This window comes from Pteropus alecto, unplaced genomic scaffold, assembly GCF_000325575.1.
Source record: "Pteropus alecto unplaced genomic scaffold, ASM32557v1 scaffold146, whole genome shotgun sequence".
Classification (NCBI taxonomy): domain Eukaryota; kingdom Metazoa; phylum Chordata; class Mammalia; order Chiroptera; family Pteropodidae; genus Pteropus; species Pteropus alecto.
Window position 1 is genome coordinate 24109719 of NW_006442107.1, and position 11711 is coordinate 24121429.

The 11711-nt window shown below is 38.5% G+C and overlaps 1 long non-coding RNA gene across 1 annotated transcript in view; it reads left to right on the top strand.

The window, feature by feature from the left end:
- Positions 1-11365, top strand: part of LOC112469266 — a 235465-nt gene extending 224100 nt beyond the window's left edge. The window contains exons 3-4 of the long non-coding RNA XR_003042597.1: positions 10592-10720; positions 10880-11365. This is a non-coding gene — a long non-coding RNA (uncharacterized LOC112469266). The remainder of the gene's footprint in view (positions 1-10591; positions 10721-10879) is intronic.
- Positions 11366-11711: the final 346 nt, after the last annotated feature.

Below are 11711 nucleotides of genomic sequence, written 5' to 3' on the forward strand. Positions count from 1 at the left end.
TCTCAGTTTGTCCCTATGTATGCTGAACGTTCATTACTATCTTGCTATAGCAATTCTCTTCTTATTATTTAAGCTTATAATGCCCTGTTCTTATTAAGGTTTTCACTCCTCTGCTTCTATTTACCTGATAGTCATTTTACTCCTAATTATGTATTTTTTTGTTTTGATTTGTTATTTTGTTTTAGATGAGCTGACCCCTTTCAGTATTTCCTGTAGTGCAGGCTTCGTAGTAGAGAATTCCCTCAAGTTTTGTATGTCTGGAAAGGTTTTAATTTCTCCTTCATTTCTAAAGGAGAGCTTAGCTGGATATATCATTCTAGGCTGGTAGTTCCTTTCACTTAATAGTTTAAATATTTGATTCCATTCTTTTCTTGCTTGTAAAGTTTGCGCTGAGAAGTCTGATGATAACCTAATGGGTTTTCCTTTATAAGTTACCATCTTCTTCTCCCTGGCTGCCCTGAGAATTCTGTCTTTGTCATTAATTTTTGATAATTTTAATACAATGTGTCTTGGTGAAGGCCTTTTTGGGTTGAGATAATTGGGTGTTCTGTCAACTTCTTGAATCCCGAGCTCCAGCTCATTCCTTAGATTGGGGAAATTCTCATCCACTATTTGTCTGAAAATGCTTTCTAGTCCCTGCTCCTTTTCCTCGGCTTCAATAATGCCCATAATTCTTATGTTTCCTCTCCTGATGGTATCTCCTCTTGGATCCCTGCTTTCTATAAAGCCTTATATTTCTCTTTCATTATTTTCCATTCTCTCTTCTTCTTTATAATTTATTTCTAGATTTCTGTTTTCAATATTACTGATCCTTTCCTCCATTTGGATGACTCTATTTCCCAAGCTTGCTATTTCATTTTTAAACTCTTGCAGTGTGTTTTTTATCCCCAGAAGATCTATTCTATTCTTTTTGAGGGTTTCAGTCTCCTTGCTCTGCTCATCAAGTTGATTTTTCAATTCCTGAAATTGTTGATATGACTCATTTTGGAACTCACTGAGTTTTTTCAGAAGTACCATCCTGAATTCTCTGTCATTTAAGTCACATATTTCTATGTCTATAAGCTTATTTTCTGAAGATTTTTCTTTTTCTTTCTGAGATGCCTTGTCATCTTGCTTGTTCATGGTCTTTAATGAACCATTTCTCTGCCTGGCCATTAATGGAAGTGTATGCAGCTTTTTTTCTGGAAAGAAGATTTGTTATATAAAGGTCTCTCATTAGCCTGTTTCAAAGAAGGCACTTTTGTTTTGGTTTCCAGTAGGTAACATCTAAGCCTCTTGGATCCCTGCTTTCTATAAAGCCTTAATAATACCTTTTTATTTTCTTGTAAATATTTAATCATGCTCGCTACCCTCAGTTTCAGTCCCTGTCAATGTCAGCCACAGTCTTGGCCTCATTTGCTCAGATTCCCCTGGGTCTGTGAGGTGTTCGGTCTTGGAGGGTATGGGGGAGGGGGATCTCTGGATTGGGAGTTGGGAGCTGTGGCTCAGCCTCGGTTTTGCAATCAGAGCCAGTAAATATCAACTGTTCCCTGCCGTCCTGCTTCTCTGCTTTCTGCCCTGATGACTGGACCCTGCTGCCGGCTGCATGGAACTCACAACTCTCCCAGGCAGTGCTGTTCAGGGAACTCGCTGCACCTTTCTCCCCTCCCCTTCCTCCTACAGGGAGCTCCAGTGGCTGTGAGAGGCAGCTTCTTTATTTCTCCCAGTCCACAACCCGACATCCAGGATTCTGACCTGTGGTAGCTCTTATGTGCAGATCCCATGCTCAGACATGCTGGTGTGCAATTTGGGTGTTTTTTTGTTCAGTTTTAAATATTCAGCTTGTTGTTGTTTCAGAGGGAGAGATCTGAGGACGTCTCTCACTTCTCCATGTTTTCACCGTTAATTTTGATAGCCTTACTGGGTAGAATAGCCTTAGTTGTAGGTTCTTGCTTTTCACTACTTTGAATATATTAAGCTAATCCATTCTGGCCCGCAAAGTGTCTGTTGAGAAATCAGCTGACAGTTTTATAGGAGTACCCTTGTAAGTAGCTAGCTTCTTCTCTCTTGCACTTTTATAATTCTCCTTTTGTTTTTAACTTTTGTCATTTTAATTATGATGTGCCTTGGTGTCGGCCTGTTTGGGTTCGTTTTTGTGCTTCCTGGACTTGTATGTCCTTTTTTTTTTTTTTTTTGCCAGGTTAGAGTTTTGGGTCATTATTTCTTCAAATAGTTTCTCTAATTCTTACTCTTTCTCTTCTCTTTCTGGTATCCCTATGATGCAAATGTTGTTGCCCTTGATATTATTCCAGAGGTCCCTTAAAGTATCCTCATTTAAAATTTTTTTTTTCTTTTTGCTGTTCTGATTAGGCATTTTCTGCTACCTTGTATTCAGACGAGATCAGACGTGTTCAGGGTGGTATGGCCGTAGACAACTACCTTGTATTCAAATTGCTGATTTGATCCTCTGCTTCATTTAATATACTGTTGATTTCTTCTTGTATATTCTTCATTTCAGTTATAGTATTCTTCATATCTGACTGGTTCTTTCTAATGGTTTCTATGTCCTTTTTATGCTTATTATCTCTTTGTTGAAGTTCTCGCTAAGTTCATTGAGCATCCTTATAACTATCGTTTTGAACTCTATATCTGGTATGTTGTTTGGTCCATTTCATTTAGTTCTATTTCTGGAGTTTTCTCCTGTTCTTTCACTTGAGATATGTTTCTTTGTTTCCTCATTTTGGCTGTCTCTCTGTGTTTGTGTCTATGTATTAGGTAGATTTGCTTCATCTCCCAGTTTTGACCAAGTGGTCTTATATAGTAGGTGCCCTGTGTGGCCCAGTGCCACGGTCTCCCTAATCACCTGCGCTGGGTGCTCCAGGAGTATCCCTTGTGTGTGTTGTGTGTGCCTTCTTGTTGTCATTGAGACTCAATTGTGGTTAGCATGTCAGTTGGTGGGATTGACTCTCAAGCTTACTGAATTTGAGTATTGGCCACACCTACACTATGTGAGCTGTTGTGTGGGGGCTGACCCCAGGAAGTGGTATTCACTCCAGTGGATTCATGTGCCTACTGATAACACCTTTTGTAGGGCAAATCAGGTAGTGCTCTGTTGTGGTTTGAAGCTAGCCTCTAAGAGTATTGGTTCTGGTGCCCCTTGGGAGCGGTTCCAGTTCAGTCCAAGGTTAGCCACTGCTGGTGACTGGCCTGGGGCTACCTGGTAACAGCTACAAGGTTATCCATGCTTGGTCACTGCTTGTGTTGGACCTGGAATTGTGTAGGAGAGGCCATGTTGCTAACTGGGGCCAGCAGTCACCAGTACCAGGCCTGGGGCAGTTCAGCGAAAGGCCTGGGGCACTCTGAGGTCTGACATCACTCTAGCTGCCTGTAAGGCTCAGCCACTGAAAGAGTTAGGTGAGGTGGGTGCCCCAGGGAATTATCAGGGTGGGCGAATGGCATTCATCAGGTTAATGCTGATTCAGGTTTTGCACCAGTGCTGAGCCTGGGGCCACTCACAAAAAATTGCAGAACACATCAAGGCCAGTACCACCTACCTTGGGCCCCAGACCTCTGAGAGTTGTCAGAGAAAAACTTTAGCATGGGCCAAGGCTGATTGCCTGCCACCAAAAGTGCCTCTGGCACCACTTGAGCTGAGGCTTGCTGGTTGCTACTGAAAGAGACTCTTACCATGCATGGTGTGGGCTGGTTGCCTAACCATTAAAAGTGCCTCCAGCAGTGGGTGCATTGGATGGGATGGAGTCCCAGGGAGTTACCATGGTGGGGCAAAGTGGTTAATCAGGTTAAGGCAGATTTAAGCTTGGCACCAGTGCTGAGCCTAGAGTGACTGCAAATGCCCAGAGTGTTCTGAGACCAGTCATACTTCTGCCCCCTGCCTCAAGTCTGCAGACCCCTGAGTTGTCCAAGAAAGACTGTAGCACAGGCTGGGGCTGGTTGCCCACCACCAAAAGTGCCTCTGGAGGCTCACAAGCCAAAGCCAGTTTCTTGCTGCTGAAATAGTCTCCTGCAGTGGGCAGGTCAAGGCTATTGTCCAACTGCCAAAAGTGCCTCTGTTGGTGCACAAGTTGGGTAGGGTGGGGTCTCAGGGAGTCTTCAGGGTAGAGCGGGTGATCCTCACCATGCCAGTGCAGATTCAGTTTTGGCCTTGTGCGGGGAGGGTTCAACACAGGAAAGATAGCATCCACCTGTAGGCTGCACAGGAGGAGAACTCAATACAGGGATAATGGCAGCTGTCTCTCCAACCCTCGTCCTGAAGCTACATGACTCGTTCTTTCCCTGTAGATCTCTGGAGCTTTCCAAATCGCTGTATCCCTGTCAGAGCCCAGAGGGAGTGCTTGCGAGCTAGTGAGTCTGTGGGCAGGTCCTTTAAAAGGATGTCTGGGTTTCCAGCAGCCTTCTGTCTTATCCTGTCGGACAGAATCTCTATATATTTTCACAGCCAGATTTTGTGAGATTCCTTTTCCACGCACTGAAACCCTGAGTTGGAGAGTCCATGTGTGGGCCTGGGGCCCCTCATTCTTCTGTGAGGACTACTGCAGCTGAGATATCTATGCTCAACTACCACTCATGGGTGTGGGGCCAGCCTGTTTTACCTCTCTGCCCCTCCTGCCAGTCTTGATGTGACCTCTTCTTTATATCCTTAGTTATAAGAGTTCTGTTCAGCTAGTCTTCAGATGGTTCTTCAGGTTAATAGTTCTATAATTTAGTTGTAATTTTAATGTAGTCATGGGAGAAGGCAAGCACAGCATTTATCTACTCAGCCATCTTGCCCAGAACCTTGTGCTCTTTGATTATCACTTCATTCACTTATTCATCCACTTATTTATAAGCATGTATTGAGCACATAGTATGTGGCAGGAACTGTGCTGAGTGCTGAAGGTGAATCAGTGAACATGTTATATGATTTTATGATTTTTAAAATATTTTAACAGCTTTATCAAGGTATGACTTACATATAAAATTCACCCACTTTAAATATACAACTCAACAATTTTCAGTAAATTTATAGAGTTCTGCAACCATTACCACAATCCAGTGATAGAACATTTACATCACCCAAGAAATATCTCTTGTGCCCATTTTCCATCACTCTCCATTCCCATTGATTTCTGTCCCTGGGCAACCATGATTCTAATTTCTGTCTCCATAGATTTACCTTTTTTGAATATTTTATGTAGATGGAATCATATAATATGTGACATTTTGCATCTGGTTTCTTTCACTTGGCATGTTTCCCATGTTTCCCTTGTTTATCCATTTTGTGTCATGTGTCAGTCTTTCATTATTTTTTTATGGCCAAAAAATTTCCATTCTATGGCTATGCCACAGAAAATGTGTACATTTTCCTGTTTTCAACTTCTTTGTATCATGTGATGGTTACACATTCCCTTATCTAGAGCTCAGAGGACAATTTTTCAGAGGGCTACTGGTCCACTTTCCAGTTTCTAGCTATCATTCTCCTATGACAATATTGGTTTATTCAGGTGGCATCTTTACCTACTCATTATTTGTTTCCTCGTACTCAGAACCGATGGAGTACACTAAAACCTATGGTTTCCACACAGTAAAAAGCTAGAGATTTTTTTTCTCTCTTTGCCCTTGGTTGGAAGCACAAAAATGTGAGCATTAATCTTCAACCTACTTATTGTACAATTTTTCTCTGGAAATTGTGTTCTCTGAATGAATGTAAGAAGATAAGCAGGCAAAAGAGACGTGGGATATTTCTCTGGTTGCCTCAGGAATCTGGGTCTATGTAGTAAAGAAATAGTTGTAGAATTTTCCAAGTTCCTACCAAATTTGGGCCCTGGATCACGGGGAAGGAAGCGGAAGAAATATGGCATGTATCTTTACTTTCTTTTTTTTTTAGTATGACTTCATTTCACAAGATGTCTGAGCATGCTTTAATTTAATAAATTAAATTAAGTGAATGGATAATTTGGTAGAAGCAACCACCAGCATTCTTCTGTTCCCTTCTGCTATTTTCATGGTAGGGGTAGTAAACATTTTTATCACCAGAGAACTTTTTTTCTCTTTTGAGTTCCATATTTTGAAATATTTTTCTCCTATCAAACTACAGTTTTAATTTCCTCCAATAATTGGTTCATCGATATCATGTATTATGTCAACCAGAGCTTCTTATAAGTATGAAATTGTCAGGATTATTCAAGGAATTCATAAAATTCAAAACCAAAGAAGGCAGACTGTTTGCTCATTGCAGTCTTTGTAGAAAATGTACAATTTCCATTAGGCTTTTTGAAACATCAACACTGTATCAGGACACACTGTTTTTAACTTTGTGAAGTCCTAGCAGTCTTAGACTCATGGTAGGAAACTGCTGCATCTTCAAGGATCTGAAGTAGCAGAATTCAGACAAAGTCTGGGTTGGCCAGCATAAATAGACAGCAAGCTCCCACAGTGCTGGTGTATACTTAAGAGACCAGTCTCCCCACTTTAAGCTTTAAAATAGATTAATACAATACAGGGCATAACAGTCTGACAGATTAAGGCAGATTATCAGCTAATTGCAGAGAGTAACATCATAACTTTGTTTTCAGTTCAGCGTTTATCTTTAAAAAATACATATATGTTATTAAATATATGTGTATCTATGAGTGTGTACACATATGTAAGTACACACACACTCACACACAGTCTCTGAATTAGTTTCAATAAAACCTGCATCCGTGCAGAGGTACTCATGGAGTGCCTTCAATAAAAAAGTCACTGTGTGTTACATGATAACATTGAACAGACTCCAGACAGCCTCTTATCTTAGATATACAACAACGTAGCATAACTCAAGCCTAAAGGAGAAGTTAAAACATTAGGTAACAGTAGCAACAGTAGCATGTTAGTGGAGTAATAACTCTCCTGGAGGATAACCTAGGATGGGTTTTATTGAATTCAGTTTATTTAGCTGGGATAAACCCAGATAGGCATCTCATTTACAAGAAGGTGCTAGCAAGAGGGCAGGTTATTACAAGCACATTTAGAAGATAAGCAATAGAAAATTGCATAAAATCAGACATCAGGAAAGAAGCAGAAGTGGTTCCTGCTTCAACTAACTTCTTGCCTTGGACAGGTCTGTATTTACTACAACTGAAAATAATAATTGCCAATTCAGAGATCTGCAGGGATGAATGGCACTTTGGCTCTTAAGAACCCGCTAAATTACCCTTATTGACAAGCTTGCTTTATGGCTACTTGAAGTCCTTTTTTCTTTTTCTTTTTTTCAATTTAAGTGTATTTTCTTTGTTTCTCTGATCTTTGGAAGATGAAAATAATTATTTGAAGTTTCTTCATAATAATTCTTTTAAAAACATGATGATAGTTGTCATCTCTTAGTTTCCCCAGTTCTCTATACAAATTAACCAACTGTAAAATTGAAACGATGCTATTTTTCTACCTTTTCCATTTTCAAGGGTTGTTGTTTCCTCCTTTTTAAATTTGAATATGACAGATGTTTACTTGGTTATTTCTATATGTGAACCTTTGTCCCTAGGCACTGCTGCTGACATAGGGAAATGCATAGATTCTCTCTTAAAAGGTTATTTTGCATGGGCCTTTATTTGCAAGTTGGTTTTCTAGAGAAAACACATCTATTTGTCTGATAGCTAACTTCTTTGGATGCTTCATCTTTTCTCTTGTCCCATTTAGGCATCTCTTCCTTTCCTAAAGATCATGTTTTCAAATCAGGAAATATTCATTAAATGTCTACTCTGTGAAAGCTGCAGTGCATGGCACTGAGGATGATAGAAAACAAATACAAAAAGGTCCTCTCTTCTGAGATTTCACAGTCTAGGCAGAGAGACCTACATATACACAAATAACTCCAACATGTGGGGTGGACCATGTGAAATGCTTTAGTTAAGAAAAAAAGTGTTATTAGTTGATTAGGTACTGACCTATCAAGGGAGTTTAAGGGGGCAGTCATAAATTTTTATTTTTTTTAAATCTACTTTCTTTAAAATCTTATATAAAATCAAATTGGTGGTTGCTTCTACCAAATCATTTATTTACCTAAAAAATAACTTTATTGCGGTATAATTTACGTACCATAAAATTCACCCATTTAAAATATAGAATTCAATGATTTCTAGTAAATTTACCCAACTGTGCAATCATCACGATCATCTAATTTTAAAACATTCTTATTCTTCCAATAAGAGCCCTCATTCCCATTTATAGTTGATCCCCATTCCCAGTCCCAGCACCCCTCAAACACTATTTTACTTTCTGTTTCTATAGATTTACTTTTGCAAGACACTTTCTATAAATGGAATTGTGTAATATGTGGTTTTTTGTGTCATCTTCTCTCAGTATAATATTTTTTGAAGTCCATCCATATTGTAGTGTGTATTAGTATTTTATTCCTTTTGAGATTGCCAAATAGCATTCAATTGTATGAGTATAGCAGATTTTATTTATCTATCCACCAGTCGTCCATTCACTTTTCAATCCTCAATTAAATTTCTTTCTCCCTCCTTTCTTTCTCTCTCCCAATAAAGAGTACTATACAAGATTATACTATCTCAAATATATTCCAGAATCTTAGTCCATGTCCAATTGTTATTTTTCTAGGAAAATCTGATTAAAGTCTTTAAACATTAACACTCCAGATTGTCTCTATATAGATGAGGAGGTCATGTGGCCTGGGTAGAAAGCTCTCACTCGTTCTTCATTTTTAATTTAAAGATTTAAAAAAGAGTCCGATTCTAGTAGTATATTTATGTTTTAAACAGAGGAATACACTCTGAGTTCTGGAAAAAGGACATAAATTAACCTTTGGAAGTCATCAGAACATATCACCCACACAAATGCTGCTGCTGAGTTAGTTACCTTTCAATGACTGCTGTGCCCATTATCAGCCATATTGGAGTTTTGTGGTATGTGGTATGCACTCAAGATTTTAAAGTGTTAGAGACATTTCCTTCTTTTAGTGTAAAGCAGGGTGACCCAACGTCTCTCAAAGGTAAATACGAACCCTCTCTCTCGTTTGAAAGAGTTATTGAGCTATGTTTACAGTAGGTCCCCTTTGTCTGCAGTACACATACTTTACATTTTCTTAAAGGTAATGGGCTACCTGCCAATGACATTTCACAGTTCTCAAGCTGCACGGTTTCTTCAGGAATATAATTCCTCATCTGCTTTGCCCTTTCCCTTTGAGTTTTACGTTTCATCCTTGCTCTGTGTGATGCACCAGTCAACACAGATTCAGGCAACTCCTCATTTCTCCTTCCTTTGATGGCCTTGAAGCTCTTCATCTGGCCAGTCCATCACGCCCAGAGGAATGTGGCAGGACGTGCCCCTGCAGTAGTGCTGCAAAATCCGGTTTACCGCCCTATCGTTTTGTAATTGTCTCCCTCCTTCTTCTCATGTTCTTTTCCCACCTAAAATAATAACGGTAACAATAATAATATAATAATCATAAAAAGAAAGAAAACCAAGGATAGGAATGGCTTAAAATGAACTAAATTGGTCATTGTTATTACAGGAGAACTTTATATAGAATACAAGCAATAATCTGCTTATATACACGCCATTCTCTTACACAATAACTTCTCTGTCATCACTCTTTTCCTGTGCTTGGCAAAAGCAGTGAGTTCTACCTTCTCATTCCCATCCTATTTATGCACTCACGAAAAAAAAAAAAAGCCAACAGAGCTTCCTTTTGTTTTGTTTTTGTTTTGTTTGTTGGTTTATATCTGGGTCCCAGCATGGGGCAAGCAGCTGGAGGGCACTTTTGCTGGTCACCTCTGTAGAGGGAGCTCTCGTGTTTTATATGTAGAGCTTGTGGCTTTCTCACAGTGAGAGTGGAGTCTGTAAGAAGCAAAACAGCTTTCTTTTGAGGCATCAAAACGGTAACGGAGACCCTATCGAAGTTTAGGGAGATGTTGTGGCAGATTGGCAGGCATCCCTTTATTGAAAATGTATTAGATAAAAAAGCAGCTACTAGAACCCTACAGTCAATATGACATTTCCTAAGTACTGAGTTAAACTTCCTTATGGGCACCCTGAAGATACTGAATAAGCTGTATATGTTCTATATGCATCACTTCTCTTATTTCCATGGAGAAGTACACCTTTCTGTATTTTCCTATACCTTCTTCAGAAGCGCATCATAAATTCCCAAGTCAAGGCTTTATTTAGAATTAGCTTTATTAGAAATGATTTTGGAAAAAATATTTACAAATACAAATAAAAATGAACAATTTACCTGGATATTTTTGAATTTGCAAAATGACTGATGCTTTGCAATGGAAACCTTTCTTATGCAAATTTGAAGTTGCAGATGAACTCCACATAGGATTCCTGACTTAAGAAGAAAACAAAGAACTGGAGCATTTTACAGTACACTAATGGCCATTTTAATATTTCTCATCTGTTCTTAATTTGAGATAGACGTAATCTCTTCTGGGCTAAGACTTGCTACTTTTAGTATTATTTTTAGTTGTTAATAAAATCTTCTCAATGCTTTGGCTCCCAACTAGAGCTAAGAAACATTTAGCAATAGCTAAAGAGTCAGCTGAATAATGAAGGAGTCAGATCAATTCAATTCAATCTATTTTTTTTTTTTTTTATGTCCCTGTTGCAGGCAAGGCACTGACTTGAGGATCACGGAGGTTAAGAAGGAGGAGGAAGGAACAGATGCTTATCTCAAGAAGCTAGCAGCCTGGTTAGGAATCTAAGATAATTTGGCGTTTCCATTCAAGATATTAAAAAGGTAAAAATAAAGTATTTCTATGGGTTTCAGTTTATGGTAACCTAGGAAACATAAAAGTAAAGGATGAGTTTTAAAATGTGTGCTTAGAAATGGAAATTTTTCTAAGATCAATGATCAGTCCTTTTTTTCTTTCTTTCTTTTTTTTTTTTTTAATGTCAGTCTGGAGACAGCAAGCTTTCATCTTCTGTGCCTCATCCATATAGAGTGCTTGGGTTACTTTATTAGAATGAGCAACAGTTTATGGGAGCCAGACAGAAAGACTGTGATTTACTTCAATTCTCTCCCAAGGATCAGTGCAAAAATTCATGTGGACGATTGACTGTTAAAAAACGTTTTAGACATATTTTTGTGGTTTGAGTTTGTGTTCATCTATAAGATTGTTTTAGAGTTAAATGCTTTGATGAAAGGACCATAGATCTTAAGAAAGAAAAGAACAATAAGCAAATTGATCTAATTCCTCATTTTCAAATACCTAAGGTGTTTTTATTCCTCATTTCATGGACACTATCCAGAGGTTAAATATATCACCTAAAATTGCAAGCACAAGAAGGCTAGATTTCTGGCCTTCTGCCTCCCAGGGGAGACCTGTTCCACCTTAGAACATCTTGTAGATGAAAAAAAGTAAACCACAAACATGCTGTGAGTTGCTAGAAACTCTCTCTCTTTCTCTCTCCCTTTCTTTTTTTTTTGCTTATAAATCTAAATGTCAATAAAATAATACTAGTTTTGGAGACATTTTGCACTCTATTATCATTATTTATTTAAGATTTATACCACATCAATGTCCAAAAAAAAAACAAACTTAAATATGTTGCAACTGTATACACATTACAAAATAAAATACCCCAAAAAACAGAGTAAAACTTTTTTTTCTAAATCAGAGAAATAGTTAGTAGGTATATAAGTGGCAAACACTGATTAATCCAGAGGATGGAATTTAGTTTTGAGTTTCTTGACAGATGAAATAAAATTATAAGCATGTGGAGCTGTG